The 16,837-nt window shown below is 39.5% G+C and overlaps 1 protein-coding gene across 2 annotated transcripts in view; it reads right to left on the reverse strand.

Moving 5' to 3' along the window:
• Positions 1 to 2,100, reverse strand: part of lrrc4cb (leucine rich repeat containing 4C-b) — a 46,670-nt gene extending 44,570 nt beyond the window's left edge. The window contains exons 1-3 of one of the 2 annotated variants that reach the window (XM_082534087.1): positions 2,007 to 2,100; positions 1,588 to 1,643; positions 931 to 1,359 (exon numbers count right to left, since the gene is read on the reverse strand). The gene's annotated coding sequence lies outside the window, so the exon portion shown is untranslated. Of the gene's footprint in view, positions 1 to 930; positions 1,360 to 1,587 lie in introns of both variants that reach the window. The other variant, XM_082534086.1, reaches the window with a different exon arrangement.
• Positions 2,101 to 16,837: the final 14,737 nt, after the last annotated feature.

The raw sequence follows: 16,837 nt of genomic DNA on the forward strand, positions 1-16,837 counted from the left end.
TGCCTGCACCAACAATGCCAGCTCCATGTGCCTATTTCAACCAACACACATGTATTTTCAGCATCAGGGCATTTTCAGCACCTCCCACTGATGGACAGCTCCTATTCAATTTGCTTTCTCTTTGAAGACTGCATTACTAAAGCTACTTAAACCCAACAAGTCCTTCAAGATTTGACAGCTTAGATTTTAAAATGCTGCTCTATACTTTCTCTGACCTGCTCAGGCTGTGTTAGGGGGAGAATCAAAACCTATTTTCTGCTCGAGCTGTATCACTCACGAGTTGCTTGGTTTGAGATACACTGGGTCACCAGTATAAGCACAGGGAAAAGAACAAAAAACATAAACGAGCATATTTTATACAATAAAGCATGACTCAAACCTCCAACTCAAAGCGCCCTTCGACTGGACCAGCCAGCCCACCTGGCCAATCCGGCGCCCTTTTTGCTGCAAACGTGTATGCTGAGAATACCTGAACTGAATTTGAATTACCATATGACGTCGGCCTTTTTCTAGCTTTAATGTCCTATTGGCAACGGAGACTACACAGACTCACGGTGTCTACCGAGCGCTCAAACACACGATTTGGTGCATCAGTTACCCCCACATCTCCTCAACCCCCTTTCCTATCTATCTTTATCCCTCTCTCTATATAGCCCATATGTCTCACACACACAGACACACACACAAATCCAGAACGCACACAATCGCTCACACCCGAAAGAGAATGCGACAGCTACCGTAACCCATAGAGAAAGAAAGAAAAGAAGGACGTATGAAAGAATATTTAAAAAGTAGCTTTCCTTACATTGAAGTCTGCCAGCAAACCAAATTGCGGGTTAAATGGCGATGGGAGATTAGTCTACATGGGGATGCACAGCACCACATCACACCAAACGGGCTGTATTGGAGTGAATTCAGTGAAATACTTACGCATTTTCTCGAATAAAAGAAATTGAGGTTGATCGAATGAAAAAGCAGCAGGGCCCTGGTCCCCGTTTTCAAGATTTGCAGTACGACCGAGGCACAAATCTCCATGTGAAAGGGATTAGAGGCTGCTGCAGTCCGCGTCTTTTCTCGATCACAAGTCAAAATGTTCGCCAGCGAAAAATGCCAAACATTCAGAAAGAGTTGCGTGGATCTGCGGTGCGGCTACCATTCCCTCGGATGCAACGAGCGCCAATGAGCGAGCGGGGTAAAAACGCTCAAGAGGACCAGCAGTAGCCCCCTGGACTTGAAGGTATTCCTCTGGACTTGAGAGGAGGAAATCCTGCAGAGTTTTAGATGGTCAAGTCCGAATAGGCCCCCTCTTCCTCTCCAGACGAGTCACAGTCCAAAACTGACTCCCACCGGTGGTTTCCTCTTTGAAAATCGCCAAACCAAATTCGACCAAAAGAGAGAGGGGGGGGGGGGGGGGGGGGAAAGGGGGGAAACGCACAAAAGAGAGAGAGAGAGAGAGAGAGAGAGAGAGAGAGAGAGAGAGAGAGAAAAGAAAAAAGTGGACTGATTCTTACAGATATGCCTGTTTGGCTGTGAATTTTTAATAAAGATGAACAAAACCAGTGGAAACACCTGACAGTTAACAATTACCCATTTAAAGCGTTGCTGATAAGGTCAGCGCAGAACGAACGGGGTGCAGAACCGTCCTACAAAAAAAAAAAAGAAAAAAGAAAAAAGAAAACCTGAGGACGCCTATTGGATAAAATTAAGGATATCCGTCCCACCGCGACCATCACAGGCGTCGCATCAGGACAAATGGGTTGTCATAGGCTCCTCTAAGAGCATATGGCATACAGTATTCTCTATTAAGTCAAATGGGAAGATTCTACAGGGTGCTATTCCCCCCTCCCCACATACACACACACAGCAACCCGGCGCATTGATTACATAAGCGCAGCTATTAGTAATAATTCCGCTTGTCAGGGAGCATGTGTCCGATCCGGGTGGTGAGACAGCACCAACATCCTCCGTGTGTTGCAAATAAAGCGCCTTTTTTTTTTCTTGCCCACCGTCTCCTAATGGTCCCCCCGCTCGCTGCAGTCCATGACTGGAATAGTGAGCACGTTGAGTTCACGGTCTCCAGGCACAGATCTGGCTCGCGCGCGTGCGTGTGAGCGAATCACGTGTGTGCGCGTGTAGCTAGGCTACTAAGTGTATGCAGGTGCGGGCACGTGTGGGCGAGAGCGTGTTCCCAAAAATCGCCTAGGGACCACTTTAACTTTGACCACTTTGCCTGCGCGTCCATCTGCCCATTTAAATCACACAGCGGTCGTTAATTATCAGGGATCAATAGCATTAACGCAAGCCCAGGTCTAATGTCTCCGTGTACGTGTGTGTGTTTGTGTGTCTCTGCGTGTGTGTGTGTGTGTGTGTGTGTGCGCGTCGGTACGCGCACGTGTGATTCAGTTGTTGATGAGGTAGCCTATGGTTGCCACCTACAGGCGTTATGCTCTATTCAGTCATCCAAAACGGTCTGCATCCACAAATAAACCCACATTCAACCGTTCAACATGTGCACATCCTACCAGCTTTCTTCCACATAAAAAGTGCAGAAAGAATCTGAATTGACCACCATGTTAAAGTCAGTACACATATCTACACACACACATATATATCTTTTCATCATTCCCATCAATGTCATCTTCTTACTGATTTACTGAGTCCTAACTGCCAATAGTGATAAGATGAAATATAGGCTAGGATAGTAGGCAAGGAGCTTTAGTGACTTTCAGACCTACAGACAGACAGAAGTGAGTGTGGTTTCATTTGATCTGAGATGAACTGCCTGTCTCATTAGATGACATAATGAACCACAAGTCAGCTACGTGACAGAGCGGCTCCTGGTCACTGAAGCCAGGCTGTTTTATGAGATTGAGAAAGACAGGGAGAGAGAGAGAGAGAGAGGGAGAAAGAACAAAGATGAATATAAATTAGTCATAATGGTATTGTATTACATGTTGTTTTGATCACACAACAAATCGAATGAGAGCTGTGAGAGAATCTATGTTTAAAGTAAATAGTGACAGCTTATCTACAGAGAGGTGGTGGTGGTGGTTGCGGGGGAAAAACATGGATGCATTTTTAAAGAAACACAAAACAGTGACACTTTCATAAAGCATAACTGAACGGCTTGATGGGTATGAAAATGAGGTGAATTGTGTGCTACGGTCTTCACTGTCAGCACATCAAAAGAGTAACTAAAAGGCATTTTGGACTGGTATTTTAGGCATTGCTCTCAACTGCTATTATACAAGTCACAGTTGCACTCTATGAGTTCAGCTTCCTTATTGATAAATACTCAGTTCTTTATTGATTAATCAAACCACTTGTCCAGTTCAAACCTGAACATAATGATTTCGATTCTTGAAAATATTTTTAAAAAATCCAGTCAGAGCAGGTGAACTGCTTGCATTTCTGCAATATCGTCATTAAGGTTCTGTGATGGTGTGTTAGCGCTTGTGAAGAAAAATAAACTGTTAGATGAACCAAGAAATTAGACACATTAAAAGTTTGAGCTGATAATGGTGCTATAATCAGATTGGGGTATTGGACATTTCTGCACCAGAGTATATATATATATATATATACTTTTGCACTGTCCACTTCCTGCTGTGACAAAACAAATTTCCCACGTGTGGGACTAATAAAGGTTATCTTACTTACTTATATGGCGATCCATCCAACAGCTGCTGATGCAGTCCATCCTGCACTGTAACACTGCGTGCTGCTACAGGAAAAGACAGTGAATCACCAAAGTCAGATCAATCTATCATCTTTGGAACCTCAATATCTGTAAAATATTCATGACAGTCCATTAAATGTTAAGATGTTTCAGTCTAAATGTTGGACTAACCAGCATAACCAGCATATTTTTTTTACTTCTACAGTCTATGCCAGTGATAACCGAGTCATTTCATAACACTGGATCATAGTACCCAGCACCTTATTCATACATCTTGTTGGATCCATGATTTTTATAACCTTTGGAATTTTGTAATTTAGCTAATTTGTCATGTACTAGTTGTGTTAGCTAAATCATACTACATCTTTTATTTCTTATGTGACTGAAAAGGGCTGGAAACAATTATCTAGCAGCCATCAGTGTACACGGTAACCATGAATGAATGTGTCAGACATAATTAGCCACAGTAAGTCTTAATTTAGAAAACAATTTAAAATTACTGGTTCCATATGCGCTATTTTTGAATCTGTTAACATCTATCTGACTTTAGTCGGTGAACCAGAAACATTTTCAGCACTCTCATAAAACATTTTAGTTTCCACATCTGTGAAAGTCAGAACTTGCCTCTTCATGCATAACTAAAACGGTAGCTTGTTAGAACACATGCCAATTTCACTTTGATTAAACATAATCCTGTTCTGAGGAGCTAAATTAGTGGGACTCTTACCTTAGTTCATTTTCATAGCCTCATGTAAAGTCAGATCCAGGTGCACAAAACTGGACCTTTTAGTTTCGCATTACATATACTGAGCCACAATTGCGACTTACTTTAGTATAATTCTCCTACACAGCACTGCAGTAATACCAAACTGGCAACAATCATAAAACTCAGAGACATTTCAGTCTTCTAACTAAAGATGCATTCAGAAATATTTTCTGTTATCAGCATTTTGTTCACGCTTTGATGAAATATGAATTTTAATTCCTTGAGCTCTCTTGAGCAGAAAAAATGAAAAATAAAGGTGGAGGGAACTGGGGTGGGGAGGTGGGGTGCACAACCTTTGTTGCTAAAAACAAAACCTCAGCAGATCTGTACAATCAAATCAATGTCAACCACATGCTGCCTTAACTATGTACTCCCTCATTAGAATGTTTTTCATACAAGGACAATATAAATATACTGTATGTCTTATTTAAATCTGAACAACAGCAATACTTAGTGTCAGTGCCAAAGACTTTCAGCCCACAAATGGCTTCTGGGTGGTAAATCAACATACTGCGTTAGAAGCCTATTTGACAGTTTGACAGCTTCTCTTACTTCTATTTTCCATGCAAAAGGCATGGTTGGAGACTTCTGAGACCAGGTGTATATGCCTTTATATTTTTCTAAAGGATTTAAAGAAATGTAAATCTGTCATCCTTCTTTTAGCCTTTTTTCAGACAAACTAATCAGCCTAAAACAGCTGGGATACTATATGTCAGTACATGTAATTTGAGCGTTCTATAATCTGTAGCTTTCAAAATGTAACATATTCATTCCAAAAGGGCTCTTACTTACACAATATCACAATAGGTATCATTTTTCTGGCATTTGAAACAGTATTAATGTAAAGTACAACCCTGTCTCTCATATAAATATAACTTCTTTGCAGCTAATTATCTAATTATTTCTATGAAAATAATTATCAAACTTTCCATAATTATGTATTGGACACTTTGATAATTGCAGCCATATGAAAAACGAAGTCTTTATGCAACTCTCTGCAGTTCTATGAAAAACACACCATAGCTGCTCCCGTAAGAGTTCAGAGGGTAAGTACAACCGAGTGCTGCTAATCAAATGCTCTTGATTAAGTGATCATCAGCTAGTGTGATCGCCACTAAAAAAGCAGAAGTTTTGGCAGTTTGCTGGTCTGGAGCATTCGGGTATATGTTAATACAGTGCCATAATCTTTCCAGGCAGGAATTAACGATCCAGCAAATTCAAACCAAGGTCGGACCGTCAGTGCTCGGAGAAGCTGCAAAAAACCCAAAAGCTACAAGTCACACTTTATAAGCCTCAGTTAGCATGTTAAATGTCATGACAGTCCAGTTGGAAAAAAAGAAGCTCTCATCTGCCTCTCACCTTATGGCAGCTAACAACCCTGATTTCAGAAAGAAGAAAATAGATGAAGTATGATTTGTTTCTCTCTGAAGAGAAAATGGCAGCACAGTGTAGGATTGTAATGTTGCATCAGAATAAAACACAAGACGTCTGGAGCAATGTCATTTAGACCGATGAGATCAAAGTGGAGATGTTTGGTCATAATGCATAGGGTCACATCTGATGAAAATCAAAGTTTATCAGCAAAAATAGCACCTGTCAACCATGGTGGTGGAGAGGTAATGCTTTGGGATGATTTTCAGTCTTCCATGAATCCCTCTGTATTCCAAAGTATTCAAATGTGAAGCCACGGATCTGACAGCTGAAGCTTGGTCAAAAATGTGCCATGCAGCAGGACAACAATCAAGCACAGCAGCAAATCAGTACTAAAAATAAAAGAATATAGTTGTTGCAATAGCACCAGTCAAAGTCCAATCCTCAACCCAGTTAACAGGCTATGGCAGAACCTTAAGAGAACTGTGTATGAATGAATGCATAGAAATCTAAATGGACTGAATCAAAATTGTAAAGAAGACGACTCCAAAATTCCTCCACACTGATGTGAGAGACTAATAAATCATACAGAAAATGATTGCTTAAAATGATTGGTGCTAAAGGTGGTTCTAAAAGCTTTTGAATAAATAGGCATTGCACAGAGTCCCATTAAATACTTACATTCAGGTATTTGACAAGTTGTAATGTGCAGTTTCTTTCAACTAAAATATCTGATTATACAGTATATCTTCCTTCGGTGCCTTTTTATGGACCTTTTTAGTCAGTCACAGCACTTGGTTAAAGTCATGGAAAGCTCTTGTCTAACACAGAAAAAGATGTGTGACACATATTTTAAATGTGGAGCTTCATCCAGTAATAAATAAATAAAAATTGCTTCTGAAGGTAATCCTGACAGCCCTTTTGCTACAAACACATAATTGAGAGAACAATTTAGTTGAATGAAATTTCCGAGTTTCTGCTTGAGATATGATGAAACGATAAAGGACAGTAAGAATCTAAATGTACTTCGTAGAGCTTCACAGAGACTTTTTCTTTCTTTCTTTTTTGGGGGAAGAGAAAGAGGATACTGCTCACTGGCTTATTTAGAGATACTGGCTTTAAAGTCTGTCAGACAAATTGAAGGACACAGATGGGAAAAGCTATGTGAAAGTGTTTAACAAATTATGGGCAGAGATGGCTTTAGTTGATTCTTTTTATCCCTCATTTTGGTCCATAGCCACTTATCTGTCAAAACAAGTTTGGCCTCTATATTTCTTTCCCTCTGTGAGACATCTCTTTTTTTCCCTCATCTTCCTTCCTTTCTATCTTTTCCCATCAGTCTATTGGGATGTTGGCTCGGCTGCTGTGGTAGCACAAGTCCCAGACTGCTTTCTGGGACAAACTTCAAGAAGCTGGGCTGGAAGAAAAAAACACGGAAGGGGAAATATGGTGAGAGAAAGAGAAAGAAAGAGAGAGAGGATCCTCTAGCTCTACGGAGCCTCTTCAATTATTCAAATGGCCGCTGTCCCTCTGCACTTGTTCTCTCTGCTTGGTTTGAATATTAAAATGGCCGCCCCCAAAGAGACAGATATCCACAAGATGAAGCCCACGCAGAGAGCAAAGGCTGAGTGTGCTTGACTTTTTTGCATCTCTGCCATAGCAGTTGATGAACAGGAGACTATCTTTGCAACTAAATGCATGACTTTGAAGAGTGACAAATTCTTGTCACGTATAGACTAAATTCTATTAAAGACAGGCTCAGGGACTGCCTTATTAGCATCAAGTAGAGCATGCTACCTGTATCCCAACAGACAGGAAAAGCCCTCTCTGCTCATTCGTGCAAACTGAAGTCCCTGGTATTTTCTTTGAGGGGTTGACCTGGTCAGAATAGTCTGGTGGGACTTTGTGACATGAACAGGAAAGTCTAAAGATTCTCCTCACACTCAGTGTTGACAGCACAATAACTTTATTTCACTTTAATTTTAGCCAAGGTTGCTAACAAATATAAGATCAAGTTATGTCAGATAAAAAGCCCCAAACTGAAAAAGACAGCTTGCTGCTCTCCATAAATGCCAGGTCTGGTGCCCAACAACTACAGGTTCACATTAAAGGATCTCAAGGCTGTTTTGACACAATGGAGGTGGTGCTGTGCACACTTGCAAATGATCTGAACAGGGAGTAGTAAGAACCTTTGTAGTGGTCCCCAGGCGTACAAGGAGACTGACACAAAGAATCAGCCATGTTTCAGTGAGGTATCTGCCTTTTGGGGTGTCGTAGAGCTTTCTGATTACACCACACATCTGAATATGTTGTGAAAAACACCATCACATGATAAAGAATGAAGTGACCATCTGACCATCCATCTATCCATCCATCCATCCATCCAGGGTTATATTGTGGTGTCCAAATCTCTGGTTGTGAGCTATAGGCAACCACTCACATTCACATCTACACCTGGGGGCAATTTAGAATCACTATTTCAACTAACACATCTTTAGACTGTGGGAGGAAACAGGAGCAGCTGGTGAAAACCCACACACCTACTGTGGCACTCAGTTAATAGCCAATCACCTTAGGGATGGCAGCGATGCTAGCTCATATCTTTTAAAAAGAAAAGAAAGTCATTGACTCAAGTCTTGCATACTAATTCTTAAGGAAATTACAACAAAATGTATTAGTTTAAAAAATGCACAAGTATTCATTATACTAATATTATGGCCCTTATCGATGTGATGAGCATTTTCTCAGTGCAGTGAGCAATTTTTGTTTTTTTCTGTCAAAAAGTCAAAAAGAGTAATTTCCTGTAGAACAATTTGGGGATACATGTCACTAGGCTAGTCTGTAATTTTAGTGTTTACCAGGAACAAATGTCAGGTATTTTATTTAAAAGCAAATAAACTAAGGGAGGTATTACAATAAGCCTGAAAATAAGGGTAAAAAGGAAAAACTCTGAGACTTGCTGTCTCATGACATCAACCAGTTTTAAGTCGTTTCCTAATAAATCCTTTACATTGTTGTTTCCATCATATTTTCAGAAATCTGCATAGTTTGTGACTTTGTAGTGCCTCAAAATCTCTTGGCACAGCAAACATGACCCATGGTGGCAGCCTCCTGGAGGCCAGATGTTAAAAGTGTGTCACCTGCAGTGTTGCTTTTTTGGATACTAGCACCAATCAAGATGCACAACACTGTGTGAGGGAGGAACAAGGCATACGAATGTAACCACCTCGTCGTCTTAAAAGCTGCAAACCTGCAAAAGTGGTAAAAAAAAATGTCAAAAACACAAACAAGGTCAATTACAAATATTTGACCAAACAGTAGTTTAAAAATGATTTAAGTACCATTACTTCTTTGTGGTGGGGTTAATGGTTTAATTCAACTTTTTCCACTCCCGCAAAGTCGCAGTTGAAAGTTTGAATTTTCTTTAGAACCTAGACTAATAATTGTTCTAATAATTGTTCCTGAGTAGCTCCAGGAACTTTGCGGAAACGGCAAATATCCTCTGTAATTGTTTTATAGCTTTTTTGTGGCAATATATAAATTTCCATGAATTTTAACACTAAATTATTAAGAACAATATTATTCATAAATAAATTACAAATTTAAATGTACTTAATAAATATTAATGTAAATTCAGCTAAATATTCCATATAAAATATAATATGTATACATTTTTTAGCACTGTAGAGAGAACACAAAGCAAACATGGAGGAAAACGTGATACTCCTGCACTCAAGGCGGGAAGTTTCAAAGTAGCCAATCCGAGAACATTATTCATCTTTCCTTCTTGGATCTCCAGCAGATGCAGTCCAGCATTCTTTGCTGTTTACAAACTGTGTAGCTATCTCACCTAGCCTTCTTTGTTTTTCATTTTGTTATCTTTTGCTGTTTAATTTTTGCTGCGAATTTCAGGGGTCAACTTTATACGTATGTGATAATTACTTTTGAGGAAATTGTAACACAACAAAAATGTGTCCTTTGGATGAACAGAAACAGCCAGTGTGATCCTGAGGAACACGCAGACTTACTTTTGTTTTACTCTCTGGTTTTAGTATAATATTACCTGTATTATAAATGCAGTGGTTAAGGTTGTTAAGACTGGTGTCCAGCGGTGAGCCTTGCCTTTCTTCTTTGACTTTTTTTGTCATGCAACTCAGTAAAAACTCCCCAGAAATAAAACCTCCAAGGCATTCTGCTTTATTTATTTCATTTTATTTTGTTAGTATTCAGTGATCACAGTGAGCAGTGTAGGAGGATGAACCTTAATGGACCATTACAGCAGTTCCAGATAATTAAAGTGGCATTTCTGTGCATGCATATTACACTAAAGCCCCTTTGTGGAAGGAGAATAAAAAAAATCAGCTGGTGAAATGAGTGTGCAGACTGTAAATGTAAATGAACTCTAAAGTGAATAGAAAGCTGCCAGCGTCAGCAGCTCCTGGGGGCAACAAAGGTACATCCAGTTTTAATATAAGGTCAAGCAATCTTGAGGAAACCAATGTCAAAATTAGGTTGATTCAAGTTAGTGCCCAGTCAATAAAGACAATGGTTATTGTATCTAGTATGCAAGTGAAATACTCTAAGTTTAAAAAAAAAAAATGAGTTCTGCTTTTTTATGGTTCATAAAGGCTCCAATATTATCAGTATGTAGGTCAGACAGAATAGCCTGTTCACATTTTATTTATAATTTTTTTTCCCATGAAAATGGGACATGGTATGTATAATGGTCATTTTGACCTTTGGATGCTGGGCCACAAAACCCCCAATTTTTTTAAATTAGATCCTTTGGTGTTGAGTGTTTTTTAATTCGATTAAAAAATTTAAAGAAAAGCTGAATAAAAAACAAGGTTTAAAATAAAATACGGTGCCATCAGATTTGAGTTTGTCATTTCTTTCTAAGATACCTTAGCACTTAAATGCATAAATATCTGAAGCCACAGGTCTTTCAAAGTGTGTTATAAGAAGCAACAGGCCAATCATAAAAGTGAGTTTTGTGACACATGTTGCAAGAGAGCATAAGAGAAGAAAAAGGTAAGGATAAAAAATATATATATTAGCTCTTCTCATAGGTTGCAAGCAAGTTTATATTAAGAACTGAGAGGGGAAAAAAAGTAATGCAATGTGTTGGCATGTAGTCAAAAATGGTACGTGCCCACATCATTGCTGAACAGCGCTGTCCAACAGTCCTTGTTTCTCCAGAATACATTATTGTGATTAATTACACCAGGTCCCCATTGAATTTGAATGACCTCCAAAAGAGTGCACAAAGTCCTGGTCATGTGACTTCCTGTACGGTGCCCAGATTTCTATAAAGAATGATAAGGAGCCTTATTAGCATAAATGTGAAGACAGAGAAAGGCTTCTAAAACTGGCCAAGGTGTTATATCTTTTATCTGGCAACTTTCAACAGTTTTACCACCTCACACGGAGATACAGCTCGGAAAAAAAGACAACAAAATCATCCAAAAAAAGAAAAATGCTGAACACATGAGGAGGGTGATTAATGCAAATGCTTTACGCGTTGCACAGGAAGGCATAAAGATGGTGGTTAAGGGAAATTTAGTGTGCTCTTCTTTTTTGCCATAAACATCATACCATGCCACAATAAAGCAAACCAGTGCCTTGTGAATAATGACGCTCTCCTGCATATGCAGCCCATGAAGCAATGAGAAATCAAAATACCGGCTCATGCATGTTGTCATATGTGATGTGCAGGTTTGCAGTCCTATGCATAAAACATCTCTATACTGAGAAATGCTCTCAAGAGTTAAAATCATTAGGAGTGAAACAGAATTGCGGATGAATAATGGATTTTATGATTTGATAACCTTCAGATGGAAGTTATAATATTTTAATGTGATGGGTTTGCTTTAGATTCAAGAGTTAGAAAATTCTATTCACCAAAGTATAGGAAAATTGTTCACCCTCTGATGATCAGGAAATCGCAGATGTTTTTAGTTATCAGTGTAGATGGAACTGCAGGTTGATATACTGGTTGTCTTACTGCTGTAGCAGTTCAATGCTTCTCTTAATCAGAACGGACAGTGGGTGCTGTGAAGGACTGAAGCAGTGACCTTCCATTTGTGCGATTGCTTCTTGCAAGCCCTTGCAAGTCTTCTGCATCATTGATCTCTCTGTACTGAATTTTATATCTTAGCAAAAATGTCTCTGAATAAAAAAAAAATTGTATTGAATAATCAATGCCTAGAGGGCATGGATATATGGAACTCATGAGCATTCTTTAACTGTTTTAACAATAAAAATTTCACCTTAAAAAGGCCTTTTTTGTGACTTTTTCTATCCTGAAATCCTATCAAACCGCTGCCGGATGACAGATATGATCAGGTGGTTGTATTAATCCCTACACAGGATCTTGTGTTACAGTCTTTTGTGGCATAATCCAGACTGAGCACCCACACAGCAGCCCTATTCAGATGTCAAAGCAGAAGGCTATACTCACCTTCAAATGGTGACTGAGGCATAAATCTATGTGACAATTAGACAGGCGACACAATTCATTATGTAACAAACTAATCTAGCTGCTCTTTCCAGCAGCCAACTCATTTAATTAATAAAAGTTACGTCTCCTTGGTTATCAGATATACATTCTTGTTTTGTTTTTTTTTGCAGATCTTATGTTACTACTGTGCCCAATTCATCACTAATAACGATTCCTTCTAAATCAGTATTTTTCTCTGTCCTCAGATACGCGAGGTTTACGGAATGACTAAAGACCACCTGGAGGCCTCTTCACCAATCGATACCAACCTCATGGTTGACGTTATCTCCTAAGGAGGGGAGTTGAGATTGATTGTTGTTAAGCACTTTGCAGGATGGAAAGAGGATGAGGACGGATCATAAAACGCCCACGCACACCTACCCATCCCTTTTCAGCCGCAACAGAGTGCAGCCAATCGATAGAAGCAGGATCAGCAAAAACAAATAAATAAATAATATTAAAGGAGTAAATATGTGAATAAACAGGGGGGCAGCAGTTAAGAAAACAAGAAATTGTATCACAAATTACTCGAATCTATGACAGTAAAATGCTAAAATCTTATGTTTTTTATATTCCTTCCAAGCCAAATAAATAAACATAAAAAATTTGTTATTAATGAGGTCAGGTGAATTTTAATTGATCCCTGTAAGACTGATTTTGCATTTTTATGAGTATTATGTAACCAGGGGAGTCTGCGTTGTGCGAGACAAAGAGACTAGAACCACAGATGTCTTTAGAGCTAACCTCTGTGTATTCCTGACATGAGAGAAAGGGAAAGGCAGATCTTCAAATTAAATAACCACGACCCTCCAGCTTCGAATTAATAAAGCAAATTTGGGGGATTAGTTTAACTCACTCAGGAGGTAACAAAAATATGCACAATGGATTATTAGAAAGCATGGGAAGGAATTATGACATCACATTATGGGTAGGAGGTAAAATGGGTACACACATGAATTGGGAGGACTTAATCAGTCCGGTTACTGCTGTGTACTGACAGATTTTGAGTATATAAAAGTATATTTTAGCGAGAGCAGAGCGCTTTACATTTTCAGAGCTTTTATAGCAGCCTTTCAAGCCTCGGTTGTTATTATGTGACTGAAATGACTCTCATTGGTAAATAAGGTGTTTTTTTATAGGCACATGGAGCTTTACTGGAATACCTGAAGAATTAACCAAGAGTCAACATTACATAACTGCACCACCTGACAGTCCTCATTCACGTCACAGCACATTACTCCCGCTGTTCCCGCTTCTAGCAGATATAATCAGCACAGATATCTTAAAATCAGCAGCACATAAACCTGGGGAAACTGTTGAGTACGTTAAAGCTTTAGAAGTCTCTTCACGGCCACGCTGGAGGTCTCAGTTCAGTATTTACATGTTGTCTTGGAAGGGAGACGTCTCTTTTCACTCAGTCGTAGTCAAACGTGTGTTTTACTCATTTGACAACACTGATTTTAAAAAACCATTGATATCCATTATTCATTAAATTGCACTAGTCATTCGATACTGGCAATAAATAAATAAACAGGTGACTACAGTTTTTATTTCTTTTTTTTTTTATTGCACTGCTTCACTTATAGTTTGTCTGCACTTGGACACGGCCTACCATGATGTTGGTAGCTCCTCGATTAGCCCTGTGTGTGCTGTTGACTTGGTGCTATTTTGGTTTTAGTGCCTTCTGTTGATGACACACAGTCTCAGTGCAACGGTGTCTCTTTTGCTTGTGGATTAATAAACCCACAGATTTGGCAGTGTTTAATAATTTGAGGACATGAGATTCCCCTCAAACCACCTGTGCTATAAATACAGTGACATTGCTGTCATGGTTGCTATGATTCATATGTTCTCGAGGGGTACAAACCATTTGCGATAGAGAGAGAGAGAGAGAGAAAAAAATGACCACCAGTTTAAAAAAACCCCAAAAAACCTCAATGATACACAATGCAGCAAAAAGTATGATTTTGTTATACTGCACTAAATAGAACACCATGAAATTGTTTAATTTGCTCCAGATGGCAACAAATGATTCATTCCTCAGTCATTTTCCACAAGACAGTATGGAGGATATATACAAAGGAAAGATGTTCCCCTTTATCGCCCAGTTTGTTCTCAGACTGAAGCAACACAAGGCATTAGATAAAAAGTAAATCAACAACAAATGCACACAACATAGTACAGGAGCAAAAACCCATGATTGTTTTCTTTTTGCACGTTAGCAATGACTGGATTTGGTTATAAAGCACAACATAAAAATACTACAGCTGTTTTAGATTCAAATAAGTATTTTTTCTCTGTTCTCACTAAATGAACTCTTTAGTTCAGTAAGGCCACGAGAAGCACAGGCACGGCAATTAAACACTCGAAGTAGAATGATTTGCAAGTCACTTAACAATCTGCAGTTTTCAGGAAAAGGAAAAGTGAAGCAAACCTGTCTGTGACAGGTGGGCAATCACAAAGACTCCAAAAAAATAATAATTGTGAAAGCACTGTGCATCTCACGGCTTCTTAAAAGAGTGAGATCATTACAGCTGCCAGCTGCACAAAAATATTTAAAATTAAGTGAGATGGGAAGACTGATTCACAACATGTCTGCCTCACAAAAGTCTGACAGTCTCAATGGTGAGGAGGACATTAAGTTAAAGTAGCTCAAAAGTATCAAATTAAAGTCTGGCATCTTTAAAACTTTGAGCAAAAGATCAAAAAAGAATAATTTGACAGTCATTGGCTTAAACTCAGGTGAAATACACAGAATCAGGCAAAGATTAGGAAACACACTTTAAAAGATGCTTTCATGACCTATTACAGTCAAAACCCAGGATCCCACAGTGAGCCACTATTTTTAGCTTTTTCAAACTTATTTTTTATTTTGATGCCGGAAGCAACATTTTAATATGCTAATACATGTTTTTCCCACTTAATGGCACCAGCTCTTTGATACCGATGCATCCACTTGCAATTAGAATGGCAGGGGCTAAGATTAGAGTCACAGAATAAGAGTAAAAATGGAGCCGAGTGTGCCCTACATCTGTCTGAATTTGTTCACAAGGCTGGTCAGGATAAGGACAACGCTGGGATCCACCAGCCAGAGAGCGCTCACTGGTAATGGTGTAGGTGTAAATGGAGTCATGCTCTGTTGAAAGAGTAAGGCTTGTGTGTTCGTTCGCCTCATCCATCATATTTGAGGGTGTGCGTGTCTTGTCTATGTGGGCAAGGAGAGACGGAGGATGCTCTCCAGCCGGGCCCAGGAGATGGGCTGAAGGGAGGATGACAGATGACGGATGAGGTGCCGTCATGGTTTCCTAAGAGCTCAGTAAGACCTGTCTTCTGGCGGCACGTCTAAATTATTACCTCAGCTTCTCTGCCGTTTGTAGCGTTCAGCCCTGGTCTTGTGTTATTCAAGCAAAGCTGCAGACCTTTAGGTTTTCTAGGCTTGAGAGCTTTCTTTCTCCTTTTTTTATTAACATTTACCTACAGGGAACAACACTCCTCTGAATGGCTCTTGCTCTTTAACAAAATCTGTCAATTTCTATTTTCTGTGATGTTAGTTGCACATTTGAAGGTTTATCTAAAGTGATGAGTTAATACGAAGCATTAAAGGCAGTGCTTTTTTGTTGTTGTTTGTACACAGGTTCAGTGAAAATTCGGATGCCCAAGTCATCTATTTTTCCATTTCTGCTCTGGTGCCAATGATAAGCATATATATTTCAAGATATTTTACCATCACTTGCCAAGATGCATTGCGATATGGATTCAGCAGATGAAGAAGTGGTATGTAAAGCAAATGTTCGTGCTCTTTGAAGAGCTGGTCTCAAGCCAACGTCACTATTATAGAATGCTTGACACAAACAAGCTTTAATGATGAATCCTCCTGCACACTCATTAATTCAAGAGTTTACTGAAAAAAAATCTAAGTGAAATAAATAAAAACATGCATGGAGTGTGATCTGCTGCTTGAAGGCAGACTCTCTTGCCGGGAGCTTGGATAGCGAAGGGCCCCGATCCGTCGAACGTGCGACTGTGGCCCTAGACAGTACAACTGGCAAGGACGCTCACAGAAATGTGAGCTAGACGCACATATCTGCCAGACACTGTGTGCCGGTGCTGAGTAGGAGCTTCAGCGTGCCAAGTTGATGTGGGAGAAAATAGAGCGCACAATGCTGTCCAAAATACAACAAAGTGGGCCTCTCTTTTTGCTGAGAAATTACACAAATGTAAACTGTCAAAAAGATTTGCATATATTTGCAAACTAAATGGCGACAACAAGTCATTGTTATAGCAAGTGCGGCTTTGCTGCGAGCCCATGGCACATCTGCGGTATCACAGTCGCCAAGAAATTTCAAAACAAATTGCGGAAATGCAGATTTCAGCCAGGATCTGTTTTAACTGGGCACGTGGAAGCTTTGTGTAAGTGAGGCGTGTTTCCAGAGGTGCTTTGTACATATTCAGCACAGTGTTCAAGATGATATGATTCTTTCACTACACAATGAAATATTTAGAAAGAGGATGAAGAGAATGG

This window comes from Aulonocara stuartgranti, assembly GCF_965226115.1.
Source record: "Aulonocara stuartgranti genome assembly, chromosome: 1".
NCBI lineage: Eukaryota > Metazoa > Chordata > Actinopteri > Cichliformes > Cichlidae > Aulonocara > Aulonocara stuartgranti.